The sequence below is a fragment of the Rhyacophila brunnea genome, unplaced genomic scaffold, assembly GCF_057557595.1.
Source record: "Rhyacophila brunnea isolate RB1 unplaced genomic scaffold, BYU_Rbru_1.0 scaffold_16, whole genome shotgun sequence".
NCBI lineage: Eukaryota > Metazoa > Arthropoda > Insecta > Trichoptera > Rhyacophilidae > Rhyacophila > Rhyacophila brunnea.
In genome coordinates, this window is record NW_028232816.1 from 1551696 (window position 1) to 1573112 (window position 21417).

At 34.5% G+C, this 21417-nt stretch overlaps 1 long non-coding RNA gene across 1 annotated transcript; it reads right to left on the reverse strand.

Moving 5' to 3' along the window:
- Nucleotides 1-204: 204 nt before the first annotated feature.
- LOC147074149 (uncharacterized) lies at nucleotides 205-7986 on the reverse strand. Its single transcript, XR_015070309.1, has 4 exons — nucleotides 7770-7986; nucleotides 3739-3894; nucleotides 831-2295; nucleotides 205-762 (listed from the first exon to the last, which is right to left on the reverse strand). It is a non-coding gene; the product is annotated as an uncharacterized LOC147074149 (long non-coding RNA).
- Nucleotides 7987-21417: the final 13431 nt, after the last annotated feature.

The following is a 21417-nucleotide window of genomic DNA, read 5'->3' on the forward strand; positions in this document are numbered from 1 at the left end:
AATCAATAAAAAAAAATTGAAATTTCCGTACAGGAGAATAAACTTAAATTAATTCTCCTGAAAAATGCCAAATTTTGACATACGTCCGTCTTACTTGGAGCAGTCGAAGTGTTAACATAGTAAAATTGGCTGTAAGTGATATGGTTAAGAGGAAATGGATAGATAGTGACCACACGTACTCATATTCATAGTAATATCAAATCAAACCAAAGAACAATAATTATTTTTAATTCTTTAATTACCTAAGTTTTTATCACAAAATGAAATATTTATATAAATCTCAACCCATATTCTTTAAAAATGACAATAGTAACTTATAAAAATATATAAATTCTTCGTATATAAATGACGTGCCATGAATTGATTTTAATAAGAAAACTTACAAAATAATTATTAATACTGTGAAACAATACATTAGAATTCGTCGATTAAATGAGAATTATTATACTCATCTCACTTGTATGAGTTTTTGTATGGCAAAATGAGTGACTGCTCTAAACTGCAGTAATTCAATAATACACTAGTCGATATTCCGCTCAACGATGAATAAAATTATATAACGAGCAATCATCACATTTATAAAATGATTATTCAGGAGTATTTTTGATTATGCATCCTTTCAAATAGCCAAATCGCAAGTATTTCATAAGGAACCATCGATTTGTAATGCTATTCGCTAATGCGATATTAAATAAATTTCATCTTCGTCTCTTCTGAATCTGGTTGTCTCAAAAAACAGGCAAGCCAGGATTAGGTTCTCTTCTGGCAACCGCAGCACGTGGCCAAGCCAGGTACAACGTCATCTCTATAATCTCAGCGTGATGAGATGCAGCTTGATGCGTTTTTTTTATCTCCTCGTTACTACTAAAGTCATACCACCGCACACCCAGTACGTATTAGTCGCAAACATCTATTTTCGAACCTCAGTATATGGTTGCTGAAAGTCTTCGTCAAGTGCAATAATTCGCTAACGTAAGGCAGCACCGTCAGAATGAAAGCGTCGAATAGGCGATATTTGCTTAACGAATACTTATATTACATAAATATAATTACAACGACATTGTTTATTTATTCTTCATTCGGCAAAGTCTTATTACAATAAATTTAAAGATGAACATTTTTCGAGTATGTATCGCATTGATATATTTTTTATTCACCAGCTACAACACTAGTATGTTTTCTGCTATGTATTTTTAGATTATTGAGCTGTGAGCATTTGAATGAGCAAACCATGCATTGATATGGTTTTTCACCAGTATGTCTCATAGCATGTGCTTTGAGATTACCAAGTTGAGAACTTTCAAATGAGCATAAATTGCATTTAAATGGTTTTTCGCCAGAATGTATCATTTTATGCGTTTTGAGATTACTTGAAAACGAGCATTTAAACGAGCAAATGTCACATGCAAATGGTTTTTCACCAGTATGTTTCACGTTGTGTTTTTTAAGATCACGGGACCGCGAGCATTTAAAGGAACAAATAAGACATTGATATGGCTTTTCGCCAGTGTGTGTCATTTTGTGTGATTTAAGATCACTGAGTTGCGTGCATTTTAAGAAGCAGACATCGCATTGATACCGTTTTTCTCCGGTATGTGTCATTTTATGTCTTTTCAGATCATAGAATCGCGAGCATTTAAATCCGCATTCTTGACATTCGTGTGGTTTCTCCCCAGTGTGTGTCATTTGATGTCTTTTGAGATCACTAACTCGCAAGCATTTGAATGGGCAAACCGCACATTGAAATGGTTGTTCGCCAGAATGTATTTTTTTGTGAATTTTGAGATAACCGGGCAGCAAAAATTTTAACGAGCAAACGTCGCATTGATATGGTTTTATACCAGTATGATTCATTTTGTGTATTTTGAGATGATTGTTCGACGAACAATTGTATAGACACACGTCGCATTGGTAAAGTTTGTCATCAGCATATCCAACTGCGTTAGTATTAAAACTTTCAGACTTCATGCACGAAATATGGTGGCTTTTTAGCGTACTAGGAGATGCGAATACTGCATGACATTCATTACAAATGAAATTGCGTGGAAAATTTATGACTCTTCTTAATCTAATTCGCACTACCTTCGGGAAGTGTGGTGGTATTTGTATTTCTTTTTTGATATTATGTTCATCTATAGTAATATCCGGATGCTCTGTTATTAATAGTTGAACACGTTTGGCTGCAGACTCCATTCGTCTGATGAAGTCATCCCCGTTGTCAAATGTGTCCTTACTAGTGGTCACGAGTGGCTTCTCGAAGTTACCTCCTGTCAAATATCGTTGGGTGGGAGTAGTCTGCAAAATGATCAGGCAAGGTTATTCAATTTATTTATTTAGAAAAAAGTGTATTATGACCAACGTGACATCTACTAATTTTTAGGTAATAGTATATTGTGTATTCAAGAAAACGCATATTTCTTCATAGTTTTTAATAATAATGAAAGCAATTGATGCCTTTGAGATGTGGTGTTGGCGCCGAATGCTTCGCATTTCTTGGATGGAGCACATGCTGCAGAGACGGAGCAGAGACTGAAGATAAAGGAACGGCTGTCGACGATATGTCTGAGAAGAATTCTGCAGTTTTTTTGGACATATTGTCAGGCGAGGACCGGACAACCTGGAGAGACTGGTAGTTTTGGGTAGTCTCCAGGGAAGGCGAAGCAGAGGAAGAGCGTCTGCGCGATGGAGCGAGCGAGTGAAAGAGCTGACCGGAGGCACCATCCATTCTGCTTTTAGAGAAGCGGGAGATCGAGAAGGAAGGCGAAATTTAAATGTGGTCACGATCCTCAAGCCATGAGTGTACGACCAAGAAGAAGTTTTTAATTATTAATGAAAAAGGAATAAACACATAAAAATAAATAATTTATGTGGTCTTATATTTTTCTGAAGAAATTTTATAAAAAAAAAAATATTTTTGGTTTTGATTTCAAATAAGAATAAATTTTTGGCAGGACTTATTCACTAGAGAAAAGACCCTTTCTATGGGTGCGTTAGTGCCGGGCAAACATAAAATGTATTCAATAATTATACGAAAGTTTGCATGATTCAAACTATTGGTGTGAAACTGTTTAAACAATTCTACACAACAATTTACGGTTGAAACATTCCCAGTGTTCCATTCTAGTTACACTGTAGTCACAATAAAATTAGTACCTAATGTATTTACAAATAAGTGAATACTCATTAAATACTTCTGTATTTTGGTTAACGTAGCCCATTCAAATGGGACATTTCGGCGTCCCGAAGCTGTGCTAGGGGACAACGAGATAGGTTACCTAAAAACCGGATGGACCCGTCCAAAACGGGACGTATGCTCACGTTAATTTTGACCTGAGAACTCAGAAATAACGGCAACTGAAATACATAACGGATGTGGAGTAACAGGCAACCGATTAAGGATGTAAAAGAATATGTGATAAATTTAAACACGTGTCAATAATACCGATATCTTTTTTTCTGACAACTGCTTTCGGTTTATCCACCGACTCTCATTGAATATTGATGTATTTGATCACACACTATTTGCCATGTGTGGTTCATTTTATTATGTAAATTAAAAATATTTTTTTTTTTTGACCTGGAACGATGCAAGAAGATTAGCGAGTGAATGGGATTCTTGGAGACGCCTTGTGGTCTTCATACGCTCCAACTAAGGAGCGAATTTGGCCGAAGAAGAAGAGGAGATGAAAGAAGAAGAATGTTATAGAATGATTAATTGTAAATAATAATTATGCATACCCGATTTAACAGTGGCGTCCATTCAGAGTAAGAACATCCGGGTGCAGGATAAACATATTCAAATGGACGCTTCGTGTCTTCACCGAAACCTACATTTGAATTTTCCGACTGGCTAAAAGGTTCAGCCTTTATGTTGATAACGTCTATAATGCCAGGCTGGAAAAAAAATAGATTTGCTAATTTAATGCAAAATTTACCTATCTAATAAATGTGACCGTACGTACTTGTATCATGTACATTTGTCTGGATAGTGGTAGTCGAGAGCGCGGCAGGTAAAGAAAGGAGCTGACTGGGTGTGACGTCCATCGATCGTAAGGCTAATCCCTACTCTGGTATATCATATGTATGTGTAATATCATAATATGTAAATCTTTATTACTTGGATTCCAAAGTACACATATGATTCTACAACAACGACTATTAGACTGGCTGAGCTATTTTAAATGCCCTGTTATTAATTATTTTTTGATGCAATATTGAATATACGCAACGTCGTAAAAAATTTTGATTTTTTATTACTTATAGAAAATGCGTAATTCTGAAAGACCTCCTACCGCAATTCGTTACAAAGCAGATTATCTCCTGATTGGTGGAATTTGAAGTACAGTTCCACAAACTTACCTATCTGAAAATAGGACAAAAATGGAACCACTGTGACGTCATATGGACCCCATATTGAATACGTCATTCCACTGTCATAATCTGTCCAGTTGCTAGTCTTGATTGGATTGTTTTCGACTGTGGCTCTCCCATCTATCATTCACAGACCTTTTACACATTTTCTGGTGTCCCCCAGGGCTCAAACTTAGGGCCATTGCTGTTCACGATTTTTATAAATAACATAGCATTGGTAATTAAAAATGCTATGTTTTTTTTTGTTTGCTGAAAACTTGAAACTCTTCATGGAAGTTGTCACTTTGGACGATTGTCGTCAACTCCAACTTGATATAGATAATATATTAGATTGGGGCAGGCGTAACAAACTGGACTTCAATATTGATAAATGCAATGTTTTATCGTTTACTAAAGCCTCACGAGTATTGTTTTTCCAGTACTCGATGCATGGCAGAGATCTCTCACGAATATCATTTGTAAGAGATCTTGGAATTACGTTTGACGGTGAACTGACGTTTAGTGGACATATATTTACCATTTGTAAAAAGGCACTAAAGATGTTGGGCTTTGTCTTGCGTACTTCCTGGGTCTTTTCGGATGTTACGGTACTAAAAATTCTCTATAACTCCTTAGTTAGAAGCAGACTTGAGAGTGGGTCTATCGTTTGGGCCCCGCATTAGTTGAAGTAAGGCCTTAGTACGGCCTTAGGCCACCTACCGGTGGAGAGAGTCCAAAATTTTTTTTTAAGACTCCCTTACTTTCGGCTGTATTGATATTATCCGTGGCTCTATCAGACGGATTTTCTCTTAGGGATGCTTACATACTGTAGCTTAAAATTTAGAAGGGATGTTTATTTAGCTACATATTTTTTCAGACTTATACGCGGCGTAAATGTGAACTCTGCCATTCTTGGTGGTGTTGGCTTGTGTGTCTCTGATAATTACCTTAGGAATCGAGGGCATCCGTTGTTTGTTCTCCCACGGTGCAGAACTAACCTGCCATTAGTAATTCCAATTGGGAGGGCAGTAACCATGTTTAATGAAATCGCTTCGGATAGTGATATATTCCAATTACGTGAGGATGAATTTAGGTGGACGTTGTTTAATAAGTTTTTAAGATAGGGTCTATCAAAGTTCACTCTGTGTGTTTCCATCTACTTTTATTTTGTTACTTATTTTCTTATTTTATTTCTTATTTTATTACTTATTCTCTTTTTTTTTATTTTTTTAAATTATTAGTACTTATTTTATGTCATGTCGTGAACGCTTTCAATTTATAATTTGTTATGTTCATTATATGTAAAATAAATAAATTTGATTTGATTTGATCTACCAGGTAACTAAAATACGTTCCGGGAATGGAGTAACAGGCAATCGATCTTAAGTGTGGAAGAATATTAAATAAACTTAAACACATGTCAAGAATATGTCATTCTTAGCTTGTCCTTCGTTTTGGCAACTGCTCTTGGTTTATGCACTGACACTTATTCAATATTGGTGTATTTTTAGGTTGCAATACACACTATCGCACGTCTGTAAAGTGTGTCTCATTTTCAGATGACACACATTCAAAACCCCGCTTCAAAATGTAGGGAATTGGAGTATAAGCCTATCGGACTTCTATTTATTAATCTCTTCTGTTGTTTCATCCTTAGCATTGACAAAGTAACCGTGAAGTATAGATAATTACTATTAACACATAACTTTCACTTAATATGATGTTGTTACTTCCTATTATCCTTATATATAAGTATAAATTCATGATGGTAAACCTTGAATATAGCTATATATTATAATTATAATCGATTATATGATGCATACCTATGTTCAATATAATTTTAATTTTACAGTGACACCTGTAAATAAAAAATACAATCGATTTTGTCACTGCACACTTTCTTCACTGCAAAGTTTTTAAATAGGTAATATTTCATGTACATAACAAAATTGTGTTTTGTAAAAAGGGCGAATCTACCATTTTGGCGAAATCGAGATTTTAATGAAATAACAATATGTACCTCACTAGCTTTGTTGTGTAAAAACTGCGAATTTGTATCTCCACAGAAAATGACCTACCTAAGTACATAAAAACGATAATCGTAAGGTCGAATATTCAGTATTACGAATAAAAAGCGAATGTGACATATTACGCCTTTTAAAATAGTAAAAGTATTATATTATATTAGTATATAAATTATAGTATAGTATAGGTATTATATTATATTATATTAGTATATTAATGCATATTATAAAGACGGGATTCTTTCTAAACTTTATTATAAACTTGTTAGACATTTATCATCCACAGGTAATTATTAAATAAATGTCAAAAGTTAAAAATCCTCCAGTAAAATAGGTAGCATTTTGGTTAGGTAGGTAATTCGCTTTTTCCACAAGACACCGACGGTATAAAGGGTAATACAGTTTGTTTCTGAAATGCAACATCGTGCAGTTAAGTTTTCAAACAAACCCTTCCATATCAATAATATTTATAATATATATTATTGTTGTGATGTGCAACCTGGTATTTTTTTGGTTTTTTGTGCTTTTACGCAATCAGTTTTGCTGTTCGATCAGTCTCCGTTTCAGTAGAGCAGTCAGTTAAACTGACGTGTATTCCGATTTTAGAGTTCACAGTTCAATTGACGTGTAAATTTCTGTGTATTACCGTATTTTTCATACTAATTTTGTAATGTCGATAGAAATATTATCATTTATTATTATTTCTTCAAATATAGGTTCTGTATTATACCAACCAGTATGTTTAGAAAGTTATTATAAAGATAATAGTCATTTTTAGTCGACAAAAATACATAAATATTACATAATTTTGAAAATACTACTGAAAAAATGTATTATAACCAATAGAAAAAATCTTTTTGAAAAAAGTAAGACAACCAGCAGGAATCAAACCTGTATCTCTCCAGGTATCGCGCCCGCCGCGCATAGATCACTATGCCAAAGCTGTCATACTAATAACGACAAATTTTAACTTTTGGCTCTTATAATACCTACTCTCAAAAGTGCTTCCCAAATCGAGCTACGATTGGCAATCGCGGCTCGTGGTGGTCTATGCGCAGCGGGTGCGATACCTACCTGGAGAGATGCAGCTTTTTTATATTTTTTTCAGAAGTGTTATCAAAATTATGTATGTTGAATACTAAGAATAATACATTCTTAAATCGTGTGAATGATTCGTTGGATAAAGAAAATAGTTTACTTAAATATACATCGCTTTTTCCCAACTGAACTGTCAACTGGGACTGAACTGATACTAACTGAACTAATCATCTAAATACACCGCCGTTTCAAAAGTGAAAAGACTGAAACGGAAACCTCGACCGAACTGACAACAAACCTGACGACTAATATCTTTAGAATGGCACTTAATACAATTTGTTTTAAAAAAAATACAACCTCAATTATACTGTTGGCATCATCTGCGCATTCTTGCTTTATGTAGATGTCGACATCCGTTGCGTCTGCATTCTCTATGGGTACATCAAACCAATGCTGCTGTTCTGTCAATGCATCTGATTGTAATATATCTGGTTTGGGTTTTACGTCCATTCTGCGTAAGTATTTATCACATTGAGGATAGGGGCTTTCTTATGGTCTGACATCTGTCATCGTGGCACAGTGTTTTTACATGGGACAGTGTTGCCACTTTTCATAATATTTGTAATACGGCAAAAATAATGATGTTCAGTAGGTACGCGTTGTCCTAATGTTGAACATGTATATTTTTTTGTTCTCTCTTTTATGATATTAAAAATAAGTTTCAACGCGTGGGTCATTTAAAAAGCCTGCGTTGGTCAGTGTCTGACCCGCGGGTCATAGGTTTGCCATCCCTGACCTATGTAATTGTTTGTTGTAAGTACCTACTATTTTTCAAGTCAAGTGAAGAATGTCTTCAAATCTTTGGCTGACGTCAGAATGAAGAGCCGTTAAGACAGTGTTGACAATAAGCTACCTATCAAATTCTCATCTCGTTTAGGCAATTTTGAACATTTGGTAACTGAGAGCATTTCTTTTCTTTCCGAGTTTTGTTTGTATAGATTATTTTTGCAATAAACGCACTGAATTGATTTATTTTTACTTGGCAAATAAGTCAGTATTAGCAGTCATTTTTGGAATTAATTAAATTGCACCCCAATATTGTATTTTTTACTTTACAAGAATTCCAACACTGGATCAAACAGTGCATAAAATCAATCCAAACATAAACATTTAGACAACAGAACGAACTGCTATGTATTTTAATTTTCATAATAATGAAAATGTGTCACAAATATTTTTGTATATTAAACCTTTCGCGGACCCCCCCCCCCGACGTTGTCTACGCACCCTCAAATTATTTATAACTTGCAACAGACTTTTTCAGCGGTCGCAAGACCCCTGGGGGTCTGAAGGAACCACTTAAAATAACTATTGGATATACCTACCGAATAATTTTAAGCCTTTAAGATCACTTGTACTAATGAGAAAAGGTGTTGGAAACTCAGTACTGATAAATCCAGGGTTCCGGTCTTGCTCAGACGATGTCCAATTCGAACCCTGGTATCATACTTTTTTTTTACGTAATTTCGTATCTTCTTCGGTGTTTTTTTTGTCAGTGTTCGGCAAGGAGTAAAAAATAAGAAAAACTCTGGAGAAGTAGTACTGTCCCACTTTATTCATGTATCGTTCACATTCAGCTTATAGTTTTATTACAGGTATTTATTAATACTAACTTATAGTAAACTTTAGACTCTAGACCGTCTCATGAGACCGGTTTCCATCCGTAGAAAGGTTTCAGGACCCTAATACTTCGTTCGAGTTCAGAATTTATTTGACCCTCGATAGTAGTTTATTGTAAGTACGTAATTTTTTTTAAAATTCAAATCCGTTACTTCATAGACACTTTCTTAATATGTGTGGATTAGTCACAATTCAAACTTATTATCTTAGAGTTACTTTTTTTATAGCACATGAAATAGTCGTAATTCTAATCAGTTATTTCATAATTATCTATCGTTGGTTTCGTCACAATAGTTATTTATAATATTCAGATATCGCGGTCGTCTGTTACAGACGGCAGTAAGTTGATTATTCACCATATAAGACGCGCAAAATGGCCGCCCGATACTACAATTTCACGCGATCGAGGCTGCGGTTAGCGTACAGACGCTCATGCGACTCGCGATGAAGTCTAGACTAATTATCCGCACCAAATGTTTTGCCTGTCCAACGTAGGAGCGTCTTTTACCAGCGGCTTGAGCCAGTGGCACTTCACCTTTTCAATATAAATATTTAATTAACATATTTAATGAAATTGAGAACCTGAACAGACTTATTTGGATTAAAACCAGAATGTATTGTATGATCTTTTTGTAGAATATCCACTTTGTTTGTAAACTTATATCGCTTAACAAAATGCACGTTACAAACATTTGGAAGTCTACGCACGTATTCACCTGCACACATTGTTATCAATTAAATGTAGTCTGGGCAGCCCGCATCATACAAATTTATGACCAAAACGACATTCGTCGAGACCACACCGTTACTTTTAGTGAAACAACATCTATAGACACGTCCACGCTCGCATGTTTGTTTGTGCGTTTGCATACGTTTTCTATTCGTGGCGAAATACAAAAAAGTGCACATTTGTTTGAAATAGTATCTATGAATTGTTGTTTTTATACAAATTTTTGCAAAGAATTGATATGCAACTTTAAAACTGTTTATATAATTTTTTTTTATTTATCTTGATTTGGGACTTGGCATAACTTGGCGCTTGATGGCGGTTCCACAACGTTTTTAGTATTGGTGAATTTGTAATCAAGTAAGAATTATTGCACCATCCATTCTGCCCTGAAAGAAGCTGAAGATCGAGAAGGATGGAAAGTCTTGGTCGCTCAAAGGATGACGAATTTCAAATTTGGTCACGATCCTCAGCCATGAGTGTACGACCAAGAAGAAGAATTATTGAGATCATGTCGGCATATTGAAAGATCTCGACTACACACGCCTACGTAAACAAGTGCAATTTTATAAAGTGTTCATTTTATTATACACGCAAAGCTAAATATTAAAAATATTATGTAAATAAACAAAAATAATTTACATAGCCTGACAGTCACTAGATCAAAAGTGATATACAAAATAAGGTTAAAGTATATAATTTCCCACACAGAAGCCGGATTTTTTTATTGTGCATCTAAAAATCCCGTGTTTCAAAAAAACAGTGAATTTTCAGCATAACTATAAAATTAACCAAACCAAAAAAATGCCGAACTACTAAAAAAACAATAAGAATTGAAAATTTTGAAATGTTTAGTAACGCACAAGCACATTTTTTGAAACGTTAATTATAATATTGGATGAAATCTGGTATAAGTTAATTAAATATTATTTTATTCAGAATTAAATAATATAATAAAATAATAAAAGGTTTCATAGAACTGACCACATTTGGTTTTGAAAAGAAATATGACGCCTTGCAATAAAATAAGAAATTTATCGACGTGCCGCGTATTATTATTAGTCTGTATTATTATTATTTTATCCGTAACACAATAATTTTGTCGCGAACAATATAAAAAAATTATAATATTTCATTGTTTGTTCCGCATAATTAAAAAAATACACTGGATGAGGTAATATCATAATAATAATGTCTGCAATAACTTAATTATAGTAGGTAAGTATTTGTATTTACTTAAAAATAAACTTTTTCCGAGACCATTCAAAATTACAGTATTTTGGCCGTACCTACTATACCTATAGATATTTTTTTATATCGTACATAGTACGCCGACCAAATACGCCAAATAGTTCGGCCGGCAAAGAAACTTGGTTACCTACGAGGAACGGTTATCAGCCATTCGCCGAATTCATTGGGACCATTTTTTGTTACAAGTTTTTCTTATTATCAGCACGCACCCAATCATAAATATTTAAGTTACTAGTAGTTAATTATTTTTCATTTTATTTCCCTTGGAATAGGTAATGTTTTGGAAGATTTTTTTGAACGAGTCAGTTAGCAGATATGAATCTAAAAAATGGGCTGAGTCACTGACCGATGTTGAGGCCCCCCATAATAAAGAATAAAATTAAAACCACAAATTCAAACTCCCAACGTACTTAGTAAAAATAACAATGTATCTATTCCCTATTCAATAAATATTGAAGCTTTGAGTGATGACTGATGACACATAATATTAGTATAGACATAAAACTTATGTTATTGTTTTTTTTTTAAATTGACTTCCTGTTGTTGAGCAGCAGGAGGGGTGATGTGAGGTACGGAACGAATTGCGCACGTTTATATTCAACCAATGTCGAATAACACACTAGTATATATTGTTACTCACGAATATGTCGGTATAGTAGTCCTACATCAGTGGTGGAGTGGCGTGGTATGGTGCGGGTAATGAGTCGAACACCTTTATCTAATTTCTGTTTATCTCATGGATTTCAACAAATACAAATCGAATCAGTTTTCATTCCATATGTCCGTATTTCACACAGATGAAGTCGTGGGTGATCGCTAGTTGATAACATTGTTAATGAAAGAAATTGAGTAAAATGCTGCGGCACACTGTCTTCTCAATATTGCTTCTGGCAGACCGGTTGGTAAGCGTAGCGCTATTCCGATGAACCTAAATAATTATTATTAACATCTCTATCCATTATCCATCTCTTATCTCAAAATGAATTATTCGTTTCTCACGTTGGTTAAGACGAATTATAGCGTATATACCTACCAATTGAAGGACCGTTGCTAATATTTTTCATAACTATTTGTACCTAGACTTAAAATTATTTACTTGCCTATTTTAGAAATAAGTATGCATAATGATTTAATCAAATAATATAATATAGAACTAAATAGCTAACATTCCGAGTAGATATCTCGTAAATATCACTTTCGTTAATGAAACTAGGTACTCGTACATACCTAGATACAATAAAATAATAAAATATGTTAAAGGTTTTATATAAATATGTACACACTCTTGAATAATTCATGTAATGAATGTATCTTTATGTTACTTGATGGAATTTGAATTTTAATTTTAATGAATTAAAATATATTATATATATATTATTATAAATTACATTAGCATGTACCTAAACTTTAAGTTTTTTTTTTTAAATATGTATAGGTATAATTAATAATCTAATGCATTTAAGTTTTGTACTATGTATTCCATTTGAGTCGTTTTTTGCTACCCGGTTTCGCCTTTCGACATTTTCAGGCAAAATGTAGGTAATAAGCTTTTTACCTACTTTATTGTATTAATTTTATTATAATTAACTGCATTTGTTGACAGCGTGTGTTTACCATTGGTGAGTTTTCATAGTGCCTGAAGATGCCGAAAGGCAAAACCCGGGTCGCAAAAAACGACTCAAATGGAATACATAGTACAAAACTTAAATACATTAGATTATTAATTATAACTATACATATTTAAAAAAAAAAACTTAAAGTTTAGGTACATGCTAATGTAATTTATAATAATATGGGTTTAGTAGGTATTTTCCGTCAAATAAAAATGAATAGCAAACTAAGACGCGCGTAAAACACAAAATGTTTTGTGATCCGAATGAAATGTAGCAGCGGCCGCCCAATGCTACCGATTGCAGACATTTTTCGAAGTCGGGGAAACGAAGGGCGAGGGGAACAGTCAATTTTGTTTGACACACCGCTAGCTAGTCGCTCGAAACGCTGCAAATTCGACGAGCGGCCAGACTGTCTACCGCTCACTCTCCGCGCTTTCATGGTGGTCCCCATACATTTTTTGGCTCCGCTCGATCTGGCCGCTTGTAGGCTAGCCACGGGCTACGACTTGCCCGGCAACGTTTTATAATTCCGCCCGAACGGAACTTTGTATGCAATTTCTTTCTTGTTGCCACCAGATGTGGATTTTGCGATGAACGGTTTTTTTCTTTATTGACTCGCGCCGTAGCTTTGCTTACTTACTTACTTAGGATATAAGCTTATTTACATATATACTTGACGTAGGGTCCAGGTCGGGATCCCTTGTTGCAACTGCTTTTTTTGCGGGAAGAAATCAAGTTTTTATATCTTCTGAAGGAGGTCGCGGTAGTGGGGGTCTTGGACATTTTGAATTCGGCCGTTACATTTCAATTACCGCCAATTTTAGCGCGTAATTTTAATTAATTGATAGTTTTGTTCTATGTTAATTTCTGATTATTTTACAATAGTAATTAGCTTGTAGCGGTGCTAATGCAAATGTACGACTTGAAATATTCGGAGAAAAGTCAATTTCAAATTAATTAATCTTCATTTTAAAGTACAGATTTTCATGAACCTTCTCCGAATGGCCTTATCTGGGTGTCAAACCGTAGTTGACGGAATTCCTTATCGAATGGGCCGCATGATTAGTATCCAAAAAGTGAATACTAACCGATTTATTGACGTTTCAGAGCGTACATTTGAATAGCCGTGTTTACATATTATTTATAATTATTTTGTATCAACTCTTTCATTCCTCTGGTACAACCTGTTATTTTTCTTATTCATTCTTTACACATGGTATACAATTTTCATACGTTTTCAACTAGACGTTTTGCTACATAGTTTTATACACGATATTTTAACAACTTGCGTAGTAATACGAGTCAAATGGCAAGGGCCTAATATCACTCATCATCTCGCGTACTTTACTTGAACCTGATCTTCCACGAACCGTGTCCTCAGCCTCAAAGACACGGGCCGTGGGACTTATTTCTGGAAAGAAGCGTCCCTCTGGGTGGTCAAGGGTGCGGCCCGGTGCAGTTTATTTGACTACGAGGCCAATGGCGTGTTCAGGCCACTCTACACCCCTAAAAGGTACTCTAGGTATAAGACCCGAAGTCCGAGATCGTGACAGTACCTACCTATCGACTCATTTATAAAATAAACAAAATGGCTTGTGGTGAAAATCCCATGTTAGGTACCATTGCCGCCAACTCTGTGGATTCAATAGTAATATGTTTTGATTTACGCTCCTTCCTCAAAGTTGACTGTGGTGATGTAACGGCTTTTGTTATAAAAGAAAGTTAAACTGTTACAATATTTGAAATACCTACTTAATTAGGTAACAAAAAAGGTCAATGCCAAAGAGATTGCACCTTCCAATATCTGTGGTAAATGCTAGTTTTTTAATGAAGCTTTGGCTAACAGAGGTGCCAACGAAATCAGTTCATACGTTTTGCTGTACCTATACGAAAATAGTAGTGGCAGAGACATCATTTTCTATTCTGACAATAAACTGCACTCTTCAGAATAAGAATAAACCAATTACAAGCATAAAATATATCTATCTAGGTATATTATGCCATTGGGAACTTGGACATACCGACCGCTGGATTGTAGGTCTTACCAAAACGACGTTGATTCTATGCATTCACCAATAGATTGAGCAACATAATATAATACAAAATGAGTAATTAATCATACTTCTCATTAAAGTAAATGTTTTATTCAGCTTTCTGTGCTTGATAAGTTTAAGTTATCTATGAGTTAATGAGTCTTGATTGCTGGCGCTTAAATCTTGACACTGGTTATGACGTGATCAACCCAGGATATTTTGAGTGTACCTTAAAATAGCCACACATTGAAGGCTTTCAGTATTCTTATTTAACGTCTAGGCATCGACTCCGCAGAGCGGAACGTACTGTATCTACATATGTATACTTATTATTGTGATGAATGTAGCATCTGATCTTTGCAATGTTGGCTTTTAAAATAATAGGTACTGGATGATTAGGTAAAACCCTTCTCCATAAAAACGTTCACAATATCATATTACAAAGCTTACCTAAATAACAAACATACCACTGATAAAAGTTTGCAATCCCTGATAGAAATTATGAAATAAATAACATGTCGTAAACGATTTTTGCGAGAGGCGATCTTTGAGTACCTACCCTGCGCCCAAGGCTATTTTCTGTCCATAAACCTCGGCCGAGCCAAGGTCGCTTCGATCCCAAGCAATTGTAAATTTTCCAAACCCAAAAAAACCTGAGAACATTCGGGAATTTAGCTATACTCTTCAGACTTCCTACGCATCCCCCTCCCTCTCTTCACAAGATAATAATTAGAGATATTTTCCAATCAGTATGAAAAAAAAAAACTGCGAAAGCGATGGTACCACGCAAGTGTCCGCTGCCCACGCGGCGGATATACCATGCCAACAGAAAGCCACGCTTGTTTCAACATTATAAATCAGTGTATCCGTTTTTTGTTTTAATAATTCATATAACCACCCTTAAAGCAGCTCATGAACCTAATAAGGTGGGTCAGTGTTACTCCCGATAATGTATCTAAAAATTAATTATATAATATTCCTATGTATATTATTGGTTAATTTAATTAAACGCAAAATTTTTAGTGCTTCATCAACTTCCGCCTCAGAGAGACAATTCTAAAGTTGATAATGTCCCTCTGAAGCGCACCAAACCGGTCCAGATTCATTAAAAAGTAAAATAAGTATTCATAATTTTCCGATTTATTAATTTAATAATACAATGCAGTTCAACCGTTTATTGACAGTAAGCACATTAAAAGAAATTCCAATATGTTATTGACATAATACCATATTTTTAAATTGTCACGACACTGCGCCTTCAAGAATACATGTCGCTCTGAAGTCTCTTAGCATAATTTCAAGTCATACCAACATTTCGTAGGTTTCTAGTGTATACTCAATAGATAAATGGTATTTAACTACTTTCCAGGAAGCCAGAATCTATTATTTGGCTGGAAGCCAGAAGTTGAAGTTTTTTCTCGAAACCCAGTAAAGCTACCTCCTTCTCGGTACCTAGTTTTTTTTGCTGTCACGTGCATCCTCCAAACATTATGAATCCAGCAGGCTTAAGGGTGTACCTGTGGACATTTAGTGCTCCGCTCTTTGGGTACCATTGTAGGACGGCATATGTCCAGTGGTGGCCCACTCACTGAGAAAAATCTCTAGTCTATTAGCATTTCATCTGCTTAGCGAGCTCGATCACATCGCGTATTTGTGTCTGGTTCCTTATCCATTAGTTTTTTGCAATCTATAACCGTTGTGCCCAAGAAGAAACCTTTCTTGTCAAGTTGCGCAAGCTATCCATTTTTTTTAAAACTTTATCTTACATTAAGAGTTCGTATTTCAGATACTTACGTGAGCGTTGGTAGCACACATGGGTTGAACACTTTACGCACATAATATGAGGTAGGTCACATGGAGATACTATTCAGGAATGAGAAAAGTATCACCTGCATAATATGAATATGTAATATTGTTTTAAAAATGTTATGTTTTATAAGATTACTACGTTGCGAGCATCTATATGAACATAGATTGCATTTATTAGGTTTTTCACTAGTTATGTGTCATTTTATTTGTTTTAAGATTACCAGATGTCGAGGATCTATATGAGCATACATTACAATTATAAGGTTTTTGACCCAGTTGGACTTGAGCATTTGAGTAGAACACCCGTGTCGAATAGAAAATAAAAGTCCGAAAGAAAGGTTATTAGGTGAAAAATGACAGCCGAGATTTACAGTGTATATATTATTTAGTGCATACATACTGCACAAATTAATATATTATTAATATTAACAGTGAGCAAGAGTGAATAATAATTATTATTGTTGCATGGAAGCAATTAGAGCGCCAAACGTGGTGAAGCGAAGGGTTGTCCACACCGTTATTTGTTCACACTGTTACGCGATTTCAAAGTCCGTGTGAAAAGCAAAAACATTAGAATGGTTAACACCACTGTGGACACGAATGAAGTCAAAAAAACGAAGAAGAAAGAAACGACGATGACGAGGAAGTGATTGGAGAAAAAGAAGAAGAATGGCAGACTGTGACCTCTGGAAAAAAACCCAGAAGAGACTCTGGGTTCGCTTCAAAGACAAACGAAAACATCGTCATGATAGCGACGGGAAGTAAAATACCATTAATGTTGAAAATTGCGCAGATGCTACATAAGACAAGAGTTAAAGTACATAAAATTTACAACAAAAATTTAAAGACGTACATCCAAGTAGAAGATGAAAAATAAGCAGATAAAGTGAAACAAGCTGGAGAACTCAAAGATCTCGGTTTTGTGATTAAAGAGAATGACTCCTGCTCTTATGGAGTAATAAGAAAAGTCGACATTGATATGGACCTCCAAGAACTGCAAATGGAAATCAAAAGTGATGCAAAAGTGACCAACCTTAAGAGGTTGACAAGAAAAAGTGATACAGGAGAGCATACGAAGACTTTGTCAGTCAGTATTAAATTTGGGGAGAAAATATTGCCGAGAAAAATTCACATATATGGCGTCTCTTTTGCTGTAGAACCGTATGTATTCGGGGTAATGCAACGCTACAAACGCCGGCGATATGGGCACATTGCGAACAATTGCGGCAGTAAAGTAGAAACGTGCCCCAAGTGCGGTGAAAACCACAAAATTTGCGAAAAAAATGAGGGAGTTACTTGCATAAATTGCATAGGTAACCACGCGGCAAACAGTCAAAAATGCCCAAAGTGGCAAAAAGAAAAGAATTGCAAAGAAGCAATGAAAAAATGGACATACCTTTCAAGGAAGCAAAAAAATATATGTTAAGTAACAGCTATGCTGACATATTAAAACAAAATAAAATCGAGGGAAAAGATGAAAGCGAAATAATTCAAAAAATAAAAGAAAACAAAAAGAAAGATGAAGTGGTGGTAGAAGCTTCCGGCTCAACAATAACAGCTACAAGTAGTAGCGTAAAGCCTACAAAAAATAAGAAATGCAAAGGGGAAGACTGAGGTTAATGCGATTGGAGAAATTAAGAAAGTCTTGCTGCAAGGGGGGACTGGCAGCAGATCATTAAAAAACTAATAATTGAAGCAGTTGAATGGGTATGAAAAAACTTCAAAGAAGGAAATTTAGGAGAAATTCTAGGGGAGGTTCTGCAACAAAATGGATGATAAAAAACAAATTAGGATTTTACAATGGAATGCCAGAAGTATGAAGCAAAAAAAGAATGATATAGAATTTTACTCAATAAGACAAAAAATAACAATATCATTAATCTCAGAGACTTGGCTGAGGTCTGAATTAGACTATCTGAAATTGAAATTTAATGATTACACGATGTATCGAAAATACAATGTGGGTAGATACGGAGTAGCGATTCGGGTGCATAAAACACTGGCGTCTAAAGAAGAAAGAAAGAAAGACGGAAGAGCTAGGCAAAATAATTATTAAGCTATTTAACAGAAAAGGAGTGAGGACCTGATCGACGGATCCCCTTTTAGAAGAGAAGAGGCGATATGATATCGTGATATCGAGTCGCAGTCAATGCCTTGGTAAAATCACAAAACAAAAAAAAAAAAAAGGTTTTTGACCAGTATGTGTCATTTTATGTATTTTAAGCTGACAAGATGTCGGGCATCTATATGAAAATAAATTGCATTTATTAGGTTTTTCACCAGTTATGTTTCATTTTATGTTTTTTAAGATTACCAGATGAAGAGGATCTATATGAACATAGATTGCATTTATAAGGTTTTTCACCGGTATGTGTCATTTTATGTGTTTTAAGGTAAGATGATGTGGTGGATCTATATGAACATACATTGCAATTATAAAGTTTTTCACCGGTATAGGCGGGCATAGACGGACAGTTCTCGTAAGAGGTTGAACATGCCAGTTAATACGTAATGGCGGCCATACAGTTATCTTTGGTAGATAATCTGCTGCGCCCATAGACGGACACTTTTCGACCTGTCAGATGTGTGGCATGTTCAAACTGCCAGCGACCCCCCACTCCCGTATTTTTGTAAAACTGTTGGAATTTCAACTAGCCGAAAGTTCTCGAGTGACATTAGATGTCGGTAACGTAAAGTAGAATATACCGCGCGATACAACTACGGCTGGTGTTGCTTGTTATAAAATACAAATTCATTTATTATTAAAAATATAATAATATTATGTACGTGGAGATCGCAAATATTATATTTTATTTATTTTTACGAGAGTAAAACAAAGTTATAGTTATTTATGTAAACATTTTATTTTATACAATATAATATAAATGTTAAAATTTTAGAGAGCATTATAAATATTAAGTTATTGTGAAAATATAGACTAATAACTCAGTACTCAAATTTTATTTATTGTATGTAGTGAATATTACAAATAATTAATTTAAGACGTTCACAACATAAATAATATACCTAATTGTGAATGACAATGTCGCTAAATCTAAATAAAATTTAAGTATATTATATTTTAATAATATCATAATAATTAATTATTATACTGATGATTGATGTAAATATAATTTTGTGGCATGTTTAAATTTATTGTATATAAAATCAATACCTTTATAAATATTACCGTTTTCTTACTAAATTAATACTGTCCATTAAAGGGAATAATTTATTCAAAAGAAAAGATTATATTTTATATTATCCACTAGCGAAATCATGATTTATTTTACCAACGTCATAGGTGTGTATTTTATGTCAATTTGTTTCTAATAAAAACAATTATAACCATAATAAATTCAAAGTAAAATTATTCGTGTATCATCGTTCAAGTATACCTTACCTAAAACTAATTGAAACAATACTCCTGTGTAATATCTCCGCGAACTTAACCTCCATAGTTTTTGACACTTGCTCTGCCACAGACAATAACTGTACGTATATGGGCACGTCTGTTGACAGTTCGACAGATTTAAATGGGGTAGTTAAACTGATCTGTGGTGTGGCCACTAACGTACAGTTATTGAACAGTTATTGTCTGTGCCATGTTCAACCTGTTACGAGAACTGTCCGTCTGTGGCCGCCTTATGTGTCATTATATGTTTTTTAAGTTCATCGAGTCTCGAGGACCCATATGAACATACATTACATTTATGAGGTTTTTCACCGGTATGTGTCATTTTATGTCTTTTAAGATCTACGAGTCTCGAGGACCCATATGAACATACATTACATTTGTAAGGTTTTTCACCAGTATGTTTTGTTTTATGTTCTTTAAGACTACTAATTCGTGAGCATCTATATGAACATACATTACATTTATAGGGTTTTTCACCTGTATGTGTCATTTTATGTCTTTTAAGGCGAGATGATGTCATGGATCTATATGAACATACATTGCAATTATAAAGTTTTTCACCGGTATGTATCATTTTATGATTTTTAAGATAATCGCGTCTCGAGGACCCATATGAACATATATTGCATTTATAAGGTTTTTCACCGGCATGTGTCATTTTATGATTTTTAAGACTATCGAGTCTCGAGGACCCATATGAACATATATTGCATTTGTAAGGTTTTTCTCCGGTATGTGTCATTGTATGACTTTTAAGATTACTAGATATCGTACATCTATATGAACATAGTTTGCAATTAAAAGGTTTTTCGGCAGTAATTGTCTTTGAATGTAGTTTGACATTACTATGGTGCGAGACTACTATGCATTGATTTTGATCAGGAATCACGTCCATGTGCACCATTTTGTGAGTTTTTAGCGCATCTCTGCATCCGAAAACTGCGTTACAAATGCAGCAAATCAAATTACATGAGAAATGGATTACTCTTCTAAGAATAAGTCGAATTTCTTTCGGAGCACCTCGTTCTAAGATTTCGTGTTTAATATTATTCTCATTAATCGTCACTTCAGAATACTGTATCGTTTTATCCTGGATGCCATGGTCTGAGGATTGTTGACTCTCATCTGTATCGTAATGCTTCGTGAAAAATCTCTTGGCAGAAACCTAGAAAAATCGTAATAATCGTAATTATCGCTATCAATATTATCAATTATGAGTTATAATATTCAATTTGTTTTTTTGACGCTTTTGTTTTTCAGCTACTTCAGACATTATTAAATAGCGAAGAGAGAGTGAAATATTGTTACGGAAAGATCCAAAAGTGGGTCAAAACAATGCACTTATATGTATGTATACATCATCTTAAAGAACAATAATTTTATCATGTTCTGTTTTAGTGTGTCGTTATTGATGATTGACAGTATTTTATTATTACATTTTAAGTATTTTAGAATTCCACATGATTTAATAGAT